General features: G+C 43.0%; 1 pseudogene; it reads right to left on the bottom strand.

Moving 5' to 3' along the window:
- Window positions 1-1,413: 1,413 nt before the first annotated feature.
- Window positions 1,414-20,516, bottom strand: LOC123425710 (annotated as a pseudogene).
- Window positions 20,517-20,911: the final 395 nt, after the last annotated feature.

The following is a 20,911-nucleotide window of genomic DNA, read 5'->3' as shown; positions in this document are numbered from 1 at the left end:
ACTTAGTTCTCCGTCGGAAAATGCTATATATCATTGTCTAGGACACATGCTAGCTAGCGGGTCATCGGCTAATTAATAAAGGAAAATGTACAAAGTAACATTTAAAGTCTTACATGCAGACATCCAATAATTCAGGGAATTTTTTGGACAACATAAGTGTGAGCGTTTAAAATATTCAAAAAAAAAACATTCAGATATCAATATTGAAACTTAAAATATAAGTATGTCGTAGAACATTACAGTCAAGCAAAATAATGATTCAATCAGAAAGCTAGAAATATATATTTTTTGAAAATTCAAAGAAGGCTTTAATGAGTTTAAATACAAACCTATAGAAGTTCAACGAGCATTTTGAAAGTACAAGGAGAAGTTTGAACTGAGTTGAGACGTTATCAAGGCACGAAGCTCAATGGCAAGTTGAATTGATAAACAGTGGACCGGTAGGGTATCGATGAGTTAGATATTGATGTGTGGAACATCAACTCGATGAAGAGTGATCGACATAACCTAGCTATGGCACACAACAGTTATTGAACCATGTTTTGATGGAATATTTTAACCAGATGCATGCATGCGCAACCATGGAGTGAGTCTGCTAATAGTAACGATAGAACAATCATAGACTATATATTTAATAATGTTAAAAACTAAACACATCTTCATAAGTATTCAGTAATTGCAAAATTTAGTAGTCGTTAAATATATATAACGATGTCACCATTTTGTGTTGTGGCACAAACCTGAACATAGGTAATAAAATTGTAAGATTTTAATATAAATATTTTGTATTCCTAATTTCTACAAGATTTTATACGAAATTATATTTAGAAAAAATATTATATTTACAATTTTATAGTTCTCCAAACAATCCTAGCTCGTGCATTAGCACGGGTTGACGACTAGTATAGCTAACTTACGTGGTGCTCACCGGCCCAACCCAGCCCATCACGAGCATCCATGTCTTCTACCTCGTGCGAGAAGGCACAGGAGAAGCAGGGGACGACGCTCGTCGTGCACGACCACTCACCGTGCTGCCTGCCTGTGCCCCGAGCCTCGTCGACGACTCGAATGAGACCCTAGCTGCCATCTGGATCGGCCTGACCTCTCCATTCTTCCCCCTCGCCTCTCCCTCGCCCTCCTTCCTCCATGACCGAAGCAGCAATGGCCACGCCGTCTGTCGTCCCCGTAGCCACTGCCTCCCCCTCGCTTCTCCGTCCTGTCTATGAGCCTCGCCTCGACGCGCACGTACTCCTCGTGGAGACAAGCGACACTTGAAGCCCTGCTTGGATGCCATATTCTTCGTATTTGTCGTCGGCCACCGGAGAGGACCACCGTCGATTCGCTACGTTCCGACCACCCCCTAGTTCACCGAACGCACCAAAAGCCCCGTCGTGAGCTCCTTCCTCTCTCCCCTCATCCCTCTCCGTCTAATTCGTGCCATAGCACCGCACTCCACTGGAACCCGAGCTCCTCGCCGCCGGTGAGGGTGTTGCCGTGGCCATAGCCACTGCGGCTCACACCTGAGTGTGTGAGCATGCTCAGGAGCCTCCCAGGAGTCCGTGGGTAGCTCCGGCTGCTCCCGATGTGCTCCTGCGCCTCGTGCTCCGACCGCCACTCCGTTCGTAGCTGTCGTCGCCACAACCGTGTTGGGGAACGTCGCATGGGAAACAAAAAATTTCCTACGCGCACGAAGACCTATCATGGTGATGTCCATCTACGAGAGGGGATGAGTGATCTACGTACCCTCGTAGACCGTACAGCAGAAGCGTTAGTGAACGCGGTTGATGTAGTGGAACGTCCTCATGTCCCTCGATCCGCCCCACGAACTATCCCGCGACCAGTCCCACGATCTAGTGCCGAACAGACGGCACCTCCGCGTTCAGCACACGTACAGCTCGACGATGATCTCGGCCTTCTTGATCCAGCAAGAGAGACGGAGAGGTAGAAGAGTTCTCCGGCAGCGTGACGGCGCTCCGGAGGTTGGTGATGATCTCGTCTCAGCAGGGCTCCGCCCGAGCTCCACAGAAACGCGATCTAGAGGAAAAACCGTGGAGGTATGTGGTCGGGTTGCCGTGGAAAAGTCGTCTCAAATCAGCCCTAAAACCTCCGTATATATAGGTGGGAGAGGGGGGACCTTGCCTTGGGGCTCAAGGAGCCCCAAGGGGGTCGGCCGTGCCAAAGGGGGGAAGGACCCCCCCGAAACCGAGTCCTACTTGGTTTGGTGGGTGGAGTCCTTCTTTCCTTTCCCACCTCCTCCTTTTTTTTTTCTCTTTGATTTTTCTTCCAATGCGCATAGGGCCCTTTTGGGCTGTCCCACCAGCTCACTAAGGGCTGGTGCGCCACCCTTAAGGCCTATGGGCTTCCCCGGGGTGGGTTGCCCCCCCGGTGAACTCCCGGAACCCATTCGTCATTCCCGGTACATTCCCGGTAACTCCGAAAACCTTCCGGTAATCAAATGAGGTCATCCTATATATCAATCTTCGTTTCCGGACCATTCCGGAAACCCTCGTGATGTCCGTGATCTCATCCGGGACTCCGAACAACATTCGGTAACCAACCATATAACTCAAATACGCATAAAACAACGTCGAACCTTAAGTGTGCAGACCCTGCGGGTTCGAGAACTATGTAGACATGACCCGAGAGACTCCTCGGTCAATATCCAATAGCGGGACCTGGATGCCCATATTGGATCCTACATATTCTACGAAAATCTTATCGTTTGAACCTCAGTGCCAAGGATTCATATAATCCCGTATGTCATTCCCTTTGTCCTTCGGTATGTTACTTGCCCGAGATTCGATCGTCAGTATCCGCATACCTATTTCAATCTCGTTTACCGGCAAGTCTCTTTACTCGTTCCGTAATACAAGATCCCGTAACTTACACTAAGTTACATTGCTTGCAAGGCTTGTGTGTGATGTTGTATTACCGAGTGGGCCCCGAGATACCTCTCCGTCACACGGAGTGACAAATCCCAGTCTTGATCCATACTAACTCAACGAACACCTTCGGAGATACCTATAGAGCATCTTTATAGTCACCCAGTTACGTTGCGACGTTTGATACACATAAAGTATTCCTCCGGTGTTAGTGAGTTATATGATCTCATGGTCATAGGAACAAATACTTGACACGCAGAAAACAGTAGCAACAAAATGACACGATCAACATGCTATGTCTATTAGTTTGGGTCTAGTCCATCACGTGATTCTCCTAATGACGTGATCCAGTTATCAAGCAACAACACCTTGTTCATAATCAGAAGACACTGACTATCTTTGATCAACTGGTTAGCCAACTAGAGGCTTGCTAGGGACAGTGTTTTGTCTATGTATCCACACATGTAAATGAGTCTTCATTCAATAAAATTATAGCATGGATAATAAACGATTATCTTGATACAAGAATTATAATAATAACTATATTTATTATTGCCTCTAGGGCATAATTCCAACAGTCTCCCACTTGCACTAGAGTCAATAATCTAGCCCTCACATCACCATGCGAATTACATTGTAATAAATCTAAGACCCATACACTTCTGGTGTTGATCATGCTTTGGCCGTGGAAGAGGTTTAGTCAGCGGGTCTACTACATTCAGATCCGTGTGCACTTTTGCATATATTTACGTCCTCTCCTTCGACGTAGTCTCGGATGAGCTTGAAGCGTTGTTTGATGTGTCTGGACTTCTTGTGAAACCGTGGTTCCTTTGCTAAGGCAATGGCACCCGTGTTGTCACAGAACAAGGTTATTCGATTCAGTGCGCTTGGCACCACTCCAAGATCCGTCATGAACTGCTTCATCCAGACACCCTCCTTAGCCGCCTCCGAGGCAGCCATGTACTCCGCTTCACATGTAGAATCTGCTACGACGCTTTGCTTGGAACTGCACCAGCTTACCGCACCCCCATTAAGAATAAATACGTATCCGGTTTGCGACTTAGAGTCGTCCGGATCTGTGTCAAAGCTTGCATCGACGTAACCTTTTACGGCGAGCTCTTCGTCACCTCCATACACGAGAAACATCTCCTTAGTCCTTTTCAGGTACTTCAGGATATTCTTGACCGCTGTCTAGTGATCCACTCCTGGATTATTCTGGAACCTACCTGCCATACTTATGACCAGGCTAACGTCCGGTCTAGTGCACAGCATTGCATACATGATAGAACCTATGGCTGAAGCATAGGGGACGGAGCGCATATGCTCTCTATCTTCATCAGTTGCTGGGCACTGAGTCTTACTCAATCTCGTACCTTGTAAAACTGGTAAGAACCCCTTCCCGGACTGTTCCATTTTGAACCTCTTCAAAACTTCATCAAGGTATGTGCTTTGTGGTAGTCCTATCAGGCGTTTTGATCTATCCCTATAGATCTTAATGCCTAGAATGTAAGCAGCTTCTCCTAGGTCCTTCATAGAGAAACTTTTATTCAAGTAATCCTTTATGCTCTCCAAAAACTCTACGTTGTTTCCAATCAGCAATATGTCATCCACATATAATATTAGAAATGCCACAGAGCTCCCACTCACTTTCTTGTAAATACAAGATTCTCCAACCACTTGTATAAACCCAAATGCTTTGATCTCCTCATCAAAGCGTTTGTTCAACTCCGAGATGCTTGCACCAGTCCATAAATGGATCGCTGGAGCTTGCACACCTTGTTAGCATTCTTAGGATCGACAAAACCTTCGGATTGCATCATATACAATTCTTCCTTAAGGAAACCGTTAAGGAACGCCGTTTTGACATCCATTTGCCTGATTTCATAATCGAAAAATGCAGCTATTGCTAACATGATTCTGACGGACTTAAGCATCGCTACGGGTGAGAATGTCTCATCGCAGTCAACTCCTTGAACTTGTGAAAAACCCTTTGCCACAAGTCGAGCTTTATAAACGGTCACATTGCCGTCAGCGTCCGTCTTCCTCTTAAAGATCCATTTGTTCTGAATAGCCTTGCGGCCCTCAGGCAGTACCTCCAAAGTCCACACTTTGTTCTCATACATGGATCCTATCTCGGACTTCATGACTTCTAGCCATTTGTTGGAATCTGGGCCCACCATTGCTTCTTCATAATTTGCAGGTTCATTGTTGTCCAACAACATGATTGATAAGACGGGATTACAGTACCACTCTGGAGCAGCACGTGGTCTCGTCGACCTGCGTGGTTCGACAGAAACTTGAACCGGAGTTTCATGATCATCATCATTAACTTCCTCCTCAACCGGCGTCGCAACGACAGAGGTTTCCCCTTGCCCTGCGCCACCATCCAGAGGGATGAGAGGTTCGATAACCTCGTCAAGTTCTATCTTCCTCCCACTCAATTCTCTCGAGAGAAACTCCTTCTCGAGAAAAGCTCTGTTTTTAGCAACAAACACTTTGCCCTCGGATTTGAGATAGAAGGTGTACCCAAGTGTCTCTTTGGGTAACCTATGAAGATGCACTTTTCCGCTTTGGGTTCCAGCTTTTCAGGCTGAAGCTTTTTGACATAAGCATCACATCCCCAAACTTTAAGAAACGACAACTTTGGCCTTTTGCCATACCACAGTTCGTATGGTGTCGTCTCAACGGATTTTGATGGTGCCCTATTTAAAGTGAATGCAGCTGTTTCTAATGCATAACCCCAAAACGATAACGACAAATCGGTAAGAGACATCATAGATCGCACCATCTCTAATAAAGTACGATTACGACGTTTCGGACACACCATTACGCTGTGGTGTTCCAGCCGGTGTCAACTGTGAAACAATTCCACATTGTCTTAAGTGAGCACCAAACTCGAAACTCAGATATTCACCCCCACGATCAGACCGTAGGAACTTGATCTTCTTGTTACGATGATTTTCAACTTCACTCTGAAATTGCTTGAACTTTTCAAATGTTTCAGACTTGTGCTTCATTAAGTAGACATAACCATATCTACTCAAATCGTCAGTGAAGGTGAGAAAATAACGATATCCGCCGCATGCCTCTACGCTCATCGGACCACACACATCGGTATGTATGATTTCCAACAAGTCACTTGCACGCTTTATTGTTCCGGAGAATGGAGTTTTAGTCATCTTGCCCATGAGGCACGGTTCGCACGTGTCAAGTGAATCAAAGTCAAGTGACTCCAAAAGTCCATCGGCATGGAGTTTCTTCATGCGCTTTACACCAATATGACCTAAGCGACAATGCCACAAAAATATGGCGCTATCATTGTTAACTCTAACTCTTTTGGTCTCAATGTTATGTATGTGTGTATCGCTATCAAGATTCAATATGAACAATCCTCTCACATTGGGTGCATGACCATAAAAGATGTTACTCATAGAAATAGAACAACCATTATTCTCTGACTTAAAAGAGTAACCGTCTCGCAATAAACAAGATCCAGATATAATGTTCATGCTCAACGTAGGCACTAACTAACAATGATTCAAGTTCATAACTAATCCTGATGGTAACTGAAGTGAAACTGTGCCGACGGCGATTGCATCAACCTTGGAACCATTTCCTACGCGCATCGTCACTTCATCTTTCGCCAGCCTTCGTCTATTCCGCAGTTCCTGTTTTGAGTTGCAAATATGAGCAACAGAACCGGTATCGAATACCCAGGCACTACTACGAGAGCTGGTTAAGTACACATCAATAACATGTATATCAAATATACCTGATTTTTCTTTGGCCGCCTTCTTATCTGCCAGATACTTGGGGCAATTGCGCTTCCAGTGATCCATACCCTTGCAATAGTAACACTCTGTTTCAGGCTTAGGTCCAGCTTTGGGTTTCTTTGTCGGATTGGCAACAGGCTTGCCGCTCTTCTTTGAATTTCCCTTCTTGCCTTTGCCGTTTCTCTTGAAACTAGTGGTCTTATTCACCATCAACACTTGATGCTCTTTACGGAGTTCAGACTCTGCGACTTTCAGCATCGCAAACAACTCGCCGGGTGACTTGTTCATCCCTTGCATGTTGTAGTTCAACACAAAGCCTTTATAGCTTGGCGGCAGTGATTGAAGGATTCTGTCAGTGATAGCCTCTTGCGGGAGTTCAATCCCCAGCTCAGCTAGACGGTTTGAGTACCCAGACATTTTGAGCACATGTTCACTGACAGACGAGTTCTCCTCCATCTTGCAAGCATAGAATTTATTGGAGGTCTCATACCTCTCGATCCGGGCGTTCTTCTGAAAGATAAACTTCAACTCCTGGAACATCTCAAATGTTCCATGACGCTCAAAGCGACGTTGAAGTCCCGGTTCTAAGCCATACAAGATTGCACATTGAACTACTGAGTAGTCCTCCTTACGTGCTAACTAAGCGTTCTTGACATCCTGATCAGCCGTAGCGGGTGGTTCATCTCCTAGCGCAGCATTAAGGACATAATCCTTCTTCCCAGCTTGTAAGATTAGCTTAAGATTACAAGCCCAGTCTACAAAGTTGCTTCCATCATCTTTCAACTTAGCTTTCTCTAGGAATGTATTAAAATTCAGGGTGACTGTCGCGTGAGCCAAGATCTACAACACAAATATATTCAAAGTGGACTTAGATTATGTTCAAGATAATTAGAGTTTAACTTAATCAAATTATTCGCTAAACTCCCACTCAAAAAGTACATCTCTCTAGTCATTTGAGTGGTTCATGATCCACTTACACTAGCTCAAGTTCGATCATCACGTGAGTTGAGTATAGTTTCAGTGGTAAGCATCCCTATGCTAATCATATCATCTATATGATTCATGATCGACCTTTCGGTCTCATGTGTTCCGAGGTCATGTCTGCACATGCTAGGCTCGTCAAGCTTAACCCGAGTGTTCCGCGTGCGCAACTGTTTTGCACCCGTTGTATGTGAACGTTGAGTCTATCACACCCGATCATCACGTGGTGTCTCGAAATGACGAACTGTAGCAACGGTGCACAGTCGGGGAGAACACAATTTCGTCTTGAAATTTTTAGTGAGAGATCACCTCATAATGCTACCGTCATTCTAAGCAAAATAAGGTGCATAAAAGGATTAACATCACATGCAATTCATAAGTGACATGATATGGCCATCATCACGTGCTTCTTGATCTCCATCACCAAAGCACCGGCACGATCTTCTTGTCACCGGCGCCACACCATGATCTCCATCAACGTGTCACCATCGGGGTTGTCGTGCTACTCATGCTATTACTACTAAAGCTACATCCTAGCAAAATAGTAAATGCATCTGCAAGCACAACCATTAGTATAAAGACAACCATATGGCTCCTGCCGGTTGCCGTACCATCGATGTGCAAGTCGATATTATCTATTACAACATGATCATCTCATACATCCAATATATCACATCACATCGTTGGCCATATCACATCACAAGCATACCCTGCAAAAACAAGTTAGACGTCCTCTAATTTTGTTGTTGCATGTTTTACGTGGTGACCATGGGTATCTAGTAGGATTGCATCTTACTTACGCAAACACCACAGCGGAGATATATGAGTTGCTATTTAACCTCATCCAAGGACCTCCTCGGTCAAATCCGATTCAACTAAAGTTGGAGAAACCGACACTTGCCTGTCATCTTTGAGCAACGGGGTTACTCGTAGGGATGAAACCAGTCTCTCGTAAGCGTACAAGTAATGTCGGTCCAAGCCGCTTCAATCCAACAATACCGCGGAATCAAGAAAAGACTAAGGAGGGCAGCAAAATGCACATCACCGCCCACAAAAACTTTTGTGTTCTACTCGAGAAGACATCTACGCATGAACCTAGCTCATGATGCCACTGTTGGGGAACGTCGCATGGGAAACAAATTTTTCCTACGCGCACGAAGACCTATCATGGTGATGTCCATCTACGAGAGGGGATAAGTGATCTACGTACCCTTGTAGACCGTACAGCAGAAGCGTTAGTGAACGCAGTTGATGTAGTGGAACTTCCTCACGTCCCTCGATCCGCCCCGCGAACTATCCCGCGATCAGTCCCACGATCTAGTGCCGAACGGACGGCACCTCCGCGTTCAGCACACGTACAGCTCGACGATGATCTCGGCCTTCTTGATCCAGCAAGAGAGACAGAGAGGTAGAAGAGTTCTCTGGCAGCGTGACGGCGCTCCGGAGGTTGGTGATGATCTCGTCTCAGCAGGGCTCCGCCCGAGCTCCGCAGAAACGCGATCTAGAGGAAAAACCGTGGAGGTATGTGGTCGGGCTGTCGTGGAAAAGTCGTCTCAAATCAGCCCTAAAACCTCCGTATATATAGTTGGGAGAGGGGGGACCTTGACTTGGAGCTCAAGGAGCCCCAAGGGGGTCGACCGAGCCAAAAGGGGGAAGGACTCCCCCCCAAACCGAGTCCTACTTGGTTTGGTGGGTGGAGTCCTTCTTTCCTTTCCCACCTCCTCCTTTTTTTTTTCTCTTTGATTTTTCTTCCAATGCGCATAGGGCCCTTTTGGGCTGTCCCACCAGCTCACTAAGGGCTGGTGCGCCACCCTTAAGGCCTATGGGCTTCCCCGGGGTGGGTTGCCCCCCCGGTGAACTCCCGGAACCCATTCGTCATTCCCGGTACATTCCCGGTAACTCCGAAAACCTTCCGGTAATCAAATGAGGTCATCCTATATATCAATCTTCGTTTCCGGACCATTCCGGAAACCCTCGTGATGTCCGTGATCTCATCCGGGACTCCGAACAACATTCGGTAACCAACCATATAACTCAAATACGCATAAAACAACGTCGAACCTTAAGTGTGCAGACCCTGCGGGTTCGAGAACTATGTAGACATGACCCGAGAGACTCCTCGGTCAATATCCAATAGCGGGACCTGGATGCCCATATTGGATCCTACATATTCTACGAAAATCTTATCGTTTGAACCTCAGTGCCAAGGATTCATATAATCCCGTATGTCATTCCCTTTGTCCTTCGGTATGTTACTTGCCCGAGATTCGATCGTCAGTATCCGCATACCTATTTCAATCTCGTTTACCGGCAAGTCTCTTTACTCGTTCCGTAATACAAGATCCCGTAACTTACACTAAGTTACATTGCTTGCAAGGCTTGTGTGTGATGTTGTATTACCGAGTGGGCCCCGAGATACCTCTCCGTCACACGGAGTGACAAATCCCAGTCTTGATCCATACTAACTCAACGAACACCTTCGGAGATACCTATAGAGCATCTTTATAGTCACCCAGTTACGTTGCGACGTTTGATACACACAAAGTATTCCTCCGGTGTTAGTGAGTTATATGATCTCATGGTCATAGGAACAAATACTTGACACGCAGAAAACAGTAGCAACAAAATGACACGATCAACATGGTATGTCTATTAGTTTGGGTCTAGTCCATCACGTGTTCTCCTAATGACGTGATCCAGTTATCAAGCAACAACACCTTGTTCATAATCAGAAGACACTGACTATCTTTGATCAACTGGCTAGCCAACTAGAGGCTTGCTAGGGACAGTGTTTTGTCTATGTATCCACACATGTAAATGAGTCTTCATTCAATACAATTATAGCATGGATAATAAACGATTATCTTGATACAGGAATTATAATAATAACTATATTTATTATTGCCTCTAGGGCATAATTCCAACAAACTGTCCCCAACACCTATGGCCACCATCATCGGACGCGTCGCACCGATCCCGGTCCAGAGAGTCTAACAGCGCGTCCAACCGATGTCGGATCAGCGTTTCCGGTGAACTTCCGTTGTCGGATAGGTCGCCGTCGGTGGAGCTCTCGCGAGAATGACATGGCACCGTCATTAGGTGTTAACCACCTAGTTAGTTAACCCCACAACTAATGAGAGATGGGGCCCACATCTAACTAGTTTAATTAGTGAGTTAAATAAACACTGTTAAGTAGATGTGACACTGACGTGTGGACCCCACACGTCAGTTTGACTTTGACGAGGTTAGTTGACCTGCTGATCTCACCATGACGTCATGCTAACATTATAAATTCCTTCTTGGATTAAAATAAATAAGGAAATGATTTATGAATTTCAGAAAATATTCAAAACTTCTAAAAATCATAGAAATTCAACCGTAAATCAGATGAAAATAAATTATATATGAAAAATTATCAAAAAAATGCAAGGAATCTGTTTATGGCATTTTCCTGCATGTTAGAACAACATATGTCCTCTGATTTGGACAAATAAAATAAATTCCATTTAAATAACCACAATGAATGAAGTTTGAATGTGAACCTTGGTTCAAACGAACTTCATTTAATGTTGTTACTAGATGCATTTGCTCAATCAATAGCATATTGCCATGTCATGATCATGTATCATAGTGTTGCATTTCTATGAAGTAAATGTTATTCTCTTTCTATTTGTCGGTGTTGTTCCCTCTCGGTTGACGATGGTTCCGACGTTGTGATCGTTGACACTACTAAAGACCCATGGTTATCTTCAAAAGTGTCAGGCAGCACCCCCCCTTGAGCATTCTGATACAATCTCACAATCTCGCTCCTGCTCTCTCTCAAATGCATTAGGACAACAACGATTCAACTGCTAATTGTTCTCGGTAGTTGAACCCATTCCTTTGCATGACCTGTCCTTGTCACAGTAAATAGTTGAAACCACTTAGCATGAGTAGAAACTGCTTGATCCTTGTTGTGCTTAATCATCCATGCCTGCCTACTATGCCTGCTATGCTTAGAGTTATGTCGGCTCTGATCCATCTGGGCGATGAATCGGAATGGTTGTGAACATGTCATTCTGTGTGAGAGCTAAGTATGTGAATCTGATTTAGTAAAGGTAGCGATGAGAGGCCATGTAGGAGGACATGGTGGGTTGTCTCATTGGGACTGTCCTTAAGAACTGAGTTCTATGTATGTTATCCAAGACAAGATACTACCGCACATTGGGATCCTTAATTGACTCTCTCGACTTATTAATCGCCTTGATCTCTGTCCAGGAGTTGCAACTAGTTTCTGGTGTTTGTAGGATGTGCTAGCGGCCGTGCATAGCACTGACCGAAGGGGTGGGCTATGGCGCGGTGTATGCACCAGTGGTGGGTGTACCAAGCGTAGAACCATTCGTCGAGGTGGGCCTGGGAACCTTGTACACATCGTTCGGGGTCATAATGGAAACTTCGGCCGGACTTCCTTGTCATTTCAGTCTCAAATAGGCAATAAACCTGGATTAAAGTCTTGTGTGGTTAGTCAGGTCGTGGTTGACGCCCACGCTAATGCTTCTGCTTGAAGGTTGCTGAGATGCATGACGTGCATATGGTGATAAGTGGTGAGAGCGTGTGTGAAGAAGTATACCCCTGCAAGTGAATTAGTCTGTTCGAGTAGTCGCGTCCTCGGATATGGACTACTTGGAAACATTATGTGGTACATAGACAACTTGAAATGGATACTCTAAAATACGCAAGATAAGGGTGAGTCCTATGGATGGCCTCCTCGTAGGGAGACGAGAGTGGATCCATAGTGGTGTTTTGTTTTGGTGAATATGTGGACTCGTGTGCGTTGTTCCACCTCAAAGAAAGTACTTGTAGTCGTAGTACAGGTTAGCCAAGAGTCAAAGCTGGCTTGGTGCAATAAACTCCAGAACCCCCTTTGTTGATAATGATGCATATCTAGGTAGTTCTGATGTAAGTCTTGCTGAGTACCTTTGTACTCGCGGTTGCTTAATTTATGTTTTGCAAAGGAGGCATTAGTCTCACTATTGGTTCTACGCGATGTGATTGATGTTGACCGGAATAGCTTGGGAATCCCAGAGACAGGTCTGGCTCCTTTGGTAGGATCGTTGTAGATTTTCAGGCTCCTCCAGCCACTTTTAGTAGTTGTCTGTACTTAGACATGTTGTGCTTCCGCCTAATGCTTGTATGACTTGAGTGTTTGTTCATGTGACCCATGTTTGTAATATCACATTATATTGACTCTTATGAGTCTTTAATAAATGCTTGAGTCATAGTGTTGTGTTGTGATGTCATGTTGTGTCTACACATATCATGCATATCGTGTGTATGCTTTGAAATGTATTGGTATGTGTGGGATTCTACACCTAGTTGTATGCCTTTAGTAGCCTTCTTTACGGGGAAATGCCTCTTTGTGCTCCCACTAAGCCTTGGTAGCTTGCTACTGCTCCGGACACATTGATTGACCGGCATGTATCCTTCTTTGATGTTGTGTCTGTCCCCACGGGGAAATGTCATGCAGTATAATGGAATCCGTGTAGCGTGCTATGAATCATCTACACACACTGATGACCGACACCTGCATTGCTGGGTTACGTATGCGTGTCCCTGTACGGTTGTGCCACTTGGGGTCTAGAACTAGTCATGTCAACCCAGGTTCTCTGGCATATGATTGCTAGCAACACATCCATATACGTGAGCCAAAAGACGCAAATGGTCCCGACCAAGGTAAGGTGACAGACGTGGAGTTTACCATGCGCGAGGCCGCAAAGTGATGTGACATGTTACATGCTAGATTCGTATCGCTTAGGATCGGGGTCCCGACATTCGGAGAATTGAAAAAGATAATATGACTATTGTGTGCGGGTGCAATAGCAACAATTTAATGCTTAACGTAAGGAACTATAGCAAGTTCATCTTCATAAGCATAATTAATATTGGCATCATGGCCACAAGCATAGCAACCATCAAGTTCATAAAAAAGGGATTTCAAACGAAACCAAGGGATCATGGTAATCATCATATCATTCATTCTTCTATATGTGCGAAGGGAAATTAAACAATGTATGAGTTTAAGAGTTACTCTCATTAGAAGATGGGCACGGGTAGTTAATCCACTCTTCCTCCTTTTGTTCTTTGCTCTCCTCCTCATCTTTTTCATCTAATAAGATCATAGATTGAGCAATTTGTTCTTCCATAGATTCCTGCAAAATATTAATCCCTTCCAAGGCAACAAACTTCATTTCAAAAAAAAAATCATTAATATAGGCATGGTATTCATAGTTCTCATCGAAATATTTAAGTATGGAAAAAATTTCAGATTACTAAAGAATAACATAATACTTTTCAACCAAAGAAGCAATTTCATAAGCACCCTTAAAAGCAACAAATTCTTCTATTTGTTTCACATCATAGTAATCGTATATACCATTAGCACAAGAGGCCAAGGTTTAAATATCATTAAATTTACATTGAAAGGGAAGGTGTGAAGTCTTCATCTTAGAGCAAGAAGTATAATCACATCTCAAGCATAAATTCCAAGCATACCAACGCAACATTTCAATTTGATCCCGTAAGTGTTTCCCTTTTTGAGTCCAGCGATAATACCTAGAGTACTCACGCTGATCTAACGTGTGTCCCATTATCAAGTTCAATGGGGATTTCTAAGGATTATCAAAGTAGTATTTAATGTTTTCTACATAACCAACATCAAGGGTTTTAGGAGGTTCCCCATCTCCATGAGTGGCAATTACAACTACTTTTTTTGGTGTTTCGTGTTCCATATCCATAACTAAAGATATAAAACAACATATAATAGAAAATAAAAATTACTTAGTGATGAAGCAAACAAGGACACACGAAAATATCAACCACTACGCTATTGCTCCCCGACAACGGCACCGGAAAAAGGTCTTGATAACCCACAAGTGTAGGGGATCGTTTGTAACCTTTTTCTATAAGTAGGAGTGTCGAACCCAACGAGGAGATAAAGGTAGAATTAATATTCTTTCAAGTTCTATCAGCCACTGATACAATTCTACGCACGCTAACGCTTACTTTACCTAGAACAAGTATGAAACTATTTTGCAAGAACGAAATAAGAAGTACTTAGTAGGTGTAATAAATATGTTTTCAAGGTAATAAAGAACGTGGGAATAAATGTTAGGTATTGTTTTAGAAAAATATTAACTTACTTAGTTTCTTAGTAGAAAGCTTTTTGTGTAAAGCAAAACAAAGATTGTCCATATGCAATTGAATATAACATGATAGATACTTATCATATGCAATGAGGGAGAGGCATACGCTAACACACTTTCCGTTCTTGGATCATATGAACTTATGATTGGACATATAGCAAGCATTCACAACTACTAGAAATCATTAAGGTAAACCCAACCATTGCATTAAACATCAAGTCCTCTTTACTCCCATATGCAAACAACTCCCTTACTCGGATATAAGGTTCTGTCACTCTAGCCACCCACTATAAGCGAATCATGAACATATTGCAAACCCTCCAGCGTGAATCCTTCAAGTGTGTGCCTCACGGAAGGCACCTTAGGACAACACCATATCAACATACAACTCATATCAATAACATCATGCCACAATTAACCCATAGGACAAAATAGATCTACCCAAACATCATAGGATAGCCACACATCATTGGATAATAATATATAAAATTAAGCACCATATTTAAGTAGAGATTACAATGGGGAAGAGATTTTACACTGCTGCAAAGAGGGGGAGAGATATGATGCTGACAACGGCAAAGTTGTTGGTGTAGATTGTCGTCATGAGGGTTGCCCCAATGGCACTATGGCGCCACCAGGAGAGGGGGAGAGAGCCCCCATCCTCCTTCTTCTTCCTCGGCCTCCTACCTAGGTGGGATGAGGGTTTCCCCTTTGGTCCATGTCCGCCATGGCTCCCGGAGGGCAGCAGCCCCTCCGACATTGGATCTATCTCTCTATTTCTCTTCTCTATTTTTTTCTTCTGTTTTCCGGCCCTTCACCGTTTCTTAAATATGGAGAGATCCATAACTCCAATTGGGCTGAAATTTTAGGGGATTTTTATCGAAACAATATCTTTTTTGTAGGGAAATAAGGGTCTCAGCCGAGTTAAGGGGTGGGCCCAAGGCATCATGGCGAGTCCACCCCTCTAGTCGTGCACTGTTGCCTCGGGAGAGCCTCAGGCATCGTGTGGCGTTGATTCTTCTTCCCAAAATTTACATATATTCCAAAAAAATCTCCGTAAATTTTTATCTTGTGTGGACTCCATTTGATATGGAATTTCTGCAAAACAAAAAACACACAAAAACACGAACTCGCATTGGGCATGGGATAAGTAAATTAGTCTAAAAAATAATATAAAATGTTGTGAAAAGTATATGAAAGTTGTAGAACACTCGCATGAATACTTCATAAATTATCGATACGTTGGAGATGTATCACTAAGCATGACCCCAAAGATAAAAAATACCTATTTTTGGCATGCCTCTTGTTTGTGTTAAGATTGCAGATCATTGATATCATGGTTTAGATGTGGGTGCTAGTGCAAGTATTATTCTACTTTCTCTTTACCAAGAAGTTATGCATGATATTGCACGTGTTGAAATAGAAGATATTGATGTTATTATTAAGCCTGCCAAAAGAGAGACTATTTCAATGCTTTGGCTTGTTAGAGATGTTGAAGCCTTGTGTGGTAAGATCAAATATCATACTGATTTTCTAGTTCTTGGATCCTCACAAGATGATGTTTGTCCCATTATATTTGGTATACCTTTCCTCAACACTATTAATGCTAAAATTGATTGTAATAGGGAAACGGTCAATGTTAATTTTGGTGATGTATCTCATAAATTAAATTTCTCTGAGATCAATAGAGAACTTTGTGATAAGGAATTACCCGGTAAATATGAAATAATTGGTCTTGCTTCTATTGTTGTGCATCCTACTTATCATTTAGAACAATATTTGCTAGACCATGAAAATGATATGCATATGAATGAAAGAAATGAAATAGATGATATATTCTTCAAATAAGCTCTTATCCTTAAGCATAATTTGCATGTTTAAAATTTGGGAGATCCTCTCCCACCTAAAGTGATCATGTGTTTGAATTAAAGAAGCTACCTAATACAATGAAACATACTTATCTTGATGAAAATAATATACATGCTCTTATTATCAGTGCTAAACTTTCAGAGCATAAAGAAAAGAGATTACTTAAAATTCCGAGGAAGCACCATGATGAAATTGGATATACTCTTGATGATCTTAAGGGCATTGGTCCAAACCTTATGCCAACACAAGATTAATATAGAGCCGTTGATCACCAATGTCATTTGAATCCCAAAATGAAGGATGTTGTAAGAACTAAAATATTAAAGCTTGTAGAGGCAGATATAATTTATCTTATATCTGATAATACATGGGTAAGTCATGTTCATTGTGCCCCTAAGAAAGGAGGCATTAGTGTTGTTCCTGATGATACAAATGAACTTATCCCTTAAAGAATTGAAACTGGTCATAGGATGGTAATTGATTTTAGGAAATTAAATAAAGCTACTATAAAAGATCATTACCCCTTTCCTTTTATTGATCAAATGTTAGAAAGATTATCTAAGCACACATATTTCTGTTTTTCTAGATGGATATTTTGTTTTTTCTCAAATATGTGTAGCGAAAGAAGATCAAGAGAAACCCACCTTTACTTGTCCTTTTGGAACTTATGCTTATAGACATATGCCTTTTGGTTTATGCAATGCATGTGCTACCTTTCAAAGATGTATTACTGCTATATTTTCTGATTTTTGTGGAAAGATTATTGAGGTATTCATGGATGATTTTTTTTCGTTTATGGAACCTCTTTTGATGATTGCTTAAAGTTATGCAGAGATGTTAAGAAACTAATCTTGTATTGAATTAGGAGAAGTGTCACTTCATGGTGAATGAAGGTAGAGTCCTTGGGCATAAAATCTCCTAAAGAGGTATTGAAGTAGATAAAGCTAGAGTTGATGCAATTGAGACAATGCCATGTCCTAAAGATATCAAAGGTATTAGAAGTTTCCTAGTTCATGTTGGTTTCTATAGATGGTTCATAAAAGACTTCTCTAAAATTTCTAGGCCTATTACCAATCTTTTTCAAAAAGATGGTCAATGTGTTTTTGATGATGATCGTGTAGAAGACTTTGAAATACTTAAGGAAGCCTTAATTTCGTCACCCATTGTTCAACCACCATATTGGAATCTACCCTTTGAAATAATGAGTGATGCTAGTGATTATGCCGTTGGTGCTTTTCAAGGTGAAATAGTTGATAAGGAATTGAATATATTCATTATGTGTCATGCCCAAAATGGTACTATCCTCGCGACGACTCTAGGGCCTCAATAAGGATAGAAGTGCATTTTGGGTCGCTTCGCAAGAATGGATATTGTCACAATACATGTAAAGAAGGGATGATTATATGGAGTTGGCTTACACTCGCTGAGGGAGTCCGAAATTAAGGGGTCCTCGGGTAGTCGGCTTATTATGAAGAGGTTGTCCTGATGGGTTGTGCCTATCATGGGTCGCCCTGTGCGATCGTCTCGTATTCAAGGAGGGAAACCCCGAAGACTAGCGTGACAACCAAGTAAAAGTAGACTAGGTCGGTTGCATGTAACCCTAGGCCCTCCCGGTGACTATATAAACCGGGGGTCCTCGTCCATGTATGCGGATGATTCCACCTAGGGTTTAGTATATATGATCGCAAGGTAGACTCTGTAATCATCATCCACATCAATATAATCAAGCAGGATGTAGGGTTTTACCTCCTCAAGAGGGCCTAGACCTGGGTAAAACCGTCTCCCCTTCTCTCCTGCAACCCATCGATGTAAGATCCACAGTTCGGGCCCCCTACCCGAGATCTGTCGGTTTTGACGCCGACACTCGCCACAACCTACAACATGATTATCTCAAAACATCAATAAATAGCAATCATTATACAGAAGAGAGGAATCCAACTACAGATGAAAACAAACAAAAAAGGGACGTTGTCCACCCTTGTTTCTGATGTCAACTACACAACTTTATTCTTGTAGACTATGTTGGGCCTACAAGCGCAGAGTTTTGAAGGACAACAGCAAATTTCCCTCAAGTGATGACCTAAGGTTTATGAGGTGTAGGATGAAGATGGTCTCTCTCTCAAACAAACCTGCAATCAAATACAAGAAATCTCTTGTGTCCCCAACACACCCAATACAATACTAAATTGTATAGGAGCACTAGTTCGACGAAGAGATGGTAATAGAAGTGCAATATGGATAGTAGATATAGGTTTTTGTAATCACAAAATATAAAAAACAAGGTAGAAAGTGTAAAATAGCAAGCAAAACATTGTACAAATGCTTGGAAATAAGGCCTATGGTTCATACTTTCACTAGTGCAATCTCTCAACAATGCTAACATAGTAGAATCATATGATCATCCATCAACTTGTAAGAAAGAATCACTCGAAATTTCATAAGTACTAGAGAACATAAGATGAAATTGGTGTAGGTAGTAGAACCACCTCAAAGTTATTCTTTCTGATTAATCTTTTGAGCTATTCCTATAAGTTTCACACCCATGATACATATCAATCAACCGTAATGTCACCTCAAGTATCCATGGGTAAATTGTGCGACATGCATCAAACAATTTCAGATTCATCATATTCAATCCAACACAAAGAACTTCAAAGAGTACCCCAAGATTTCTATTGGAGAACGTAATATGAAAACATGCAATCAACCCCTATGCATAGATCCCCAAGGTCACTAGAATCCACAAGTTGATGCCATATTTCTGAGCTTCTCAAGAGGCATCCAGATCTTTTTGCATTTGGCATATTGATTCACCTACTATAGCAAATGTTTTGGCTATTAATATATTTATATTAAGCAAATTAAGCATACTACAAATAAACTCCCTTACCATGGGCTTCTCTAGTAAACTTCTTCACATCTTCTAGCTCGGCTCTACTGACCTTTAAATAGGCCTGGCTTTGATGGAGATCTTTGGATAAACTTTTGTTTTCCTGCTTCAAAGCCTGCAGATTGAAAAAGTACTTGCTGAAGACCCTTAATTTAGTCGTCCCGACCAAATTAAGGCTCGACGGCTGCTGGGTACGAACTTTTATTCAGATATTATAAAGTCGATAACTTAAGTGCAAGTGGGAAGACACTTGCATGGCCATTTTATAAGAGCCTGCTCGCACGGCTCCGAGGTACGCATTGGCCGAATTAAGAGCATTAAACTCTTGTTCGAAAAATAAAGGATGGCGTAGAACCTCCTTCTGCCGCCGAGGATTCATGGCACTCTCGTATTCGGAGTTCTCTACCGATAATCCGTCCGAACACTCGGGGATCGGACCCGTGTTCGACACTACGACGCCCACCGAATTGCCGGGGTTTGGTTGACTACCTAACACCTGAACACCGTCTTCGGGTGGGGAAGGTTGCGCACGTCTCTTACATTGTCCGGTCAAGGGTCATGAAAGTATGGAAAGACAAATATCATCCAAAGGAATATAAGTCGGTTCGTATTCCTTTTTGTCGGTGGAGCGGCAGATGGGTTTTCTCCCGCCACCCTTTGTTCGGGAATTATGTCCTCGTTCGACAGAGTCCCAGCCAATCTTGTCCAGGGATTAGTTCGGCGAGCACTCCGATGACCACAAGGCGCAACCCCTCGTTGGGCCGTCGTTTTTCTCTTACTCCCAGAAGATGGAAGGGGACTAGGGTTGTAGGCCACAATGGTTACCCTTTGTTCGTCAACTCCATCCTAGTAAAACACCCATCCTTGAAAGAGATCGAAAGCTCCGGGTCTGCATGAAACCGGGATCGTCGTCGCGGGCATAGTCCTCGGGCTGAGGCATGGGACATTTCACCGTCTTGATCCAATGCTTCCAAGGCTGCAAGGAAGGTGTAGAATTTGTAAATCAAACAATACAAGGTGAGAACGCCCTAAACTTTGAACATTAGTACACTTACGTATTCGACGGGGTTGTACGCCGAATAGCCTTCCTTGCTGAAGGGGCTGTTAAAACCTTCTTTTTCCCCTTTAAAGAGATCGGCTAGGATGATCGCTAAGGTTTTCTCGTCTTTCGGTCCTAGCCTTCTGGATCGAGTGGAATCGTTCGTCCCACTGTAGCACCACAAGGGATATGTGCATTGTTGGAGCGGCTGGATGCACCAGGTAATCACCACGGCCATCACATCAATGATGGTTAGCCCGCAATGAGCAAGCACCTTGACCTTAGCGGATAGTTGT

The sequence above is a fragment of the Hordeum vulgare genome, chromosome 2H (assembly GCF_904849725.1).
Source record: "Hordeum vulgare subsp. vulgare chromosome 2H, MorexV3_pseudomolecules_assembly, whole genome shotgun sequence".
Lineage (NCBI taxonomy): Eukaryota > Viridiplantae > Streptophyta > Magnoliopsida > Poales > Poaceae > Hordeum > Hordeum vulgare.
This window is presented reverse-complemented; position numbering and strand designations above follow the sequence as displayed.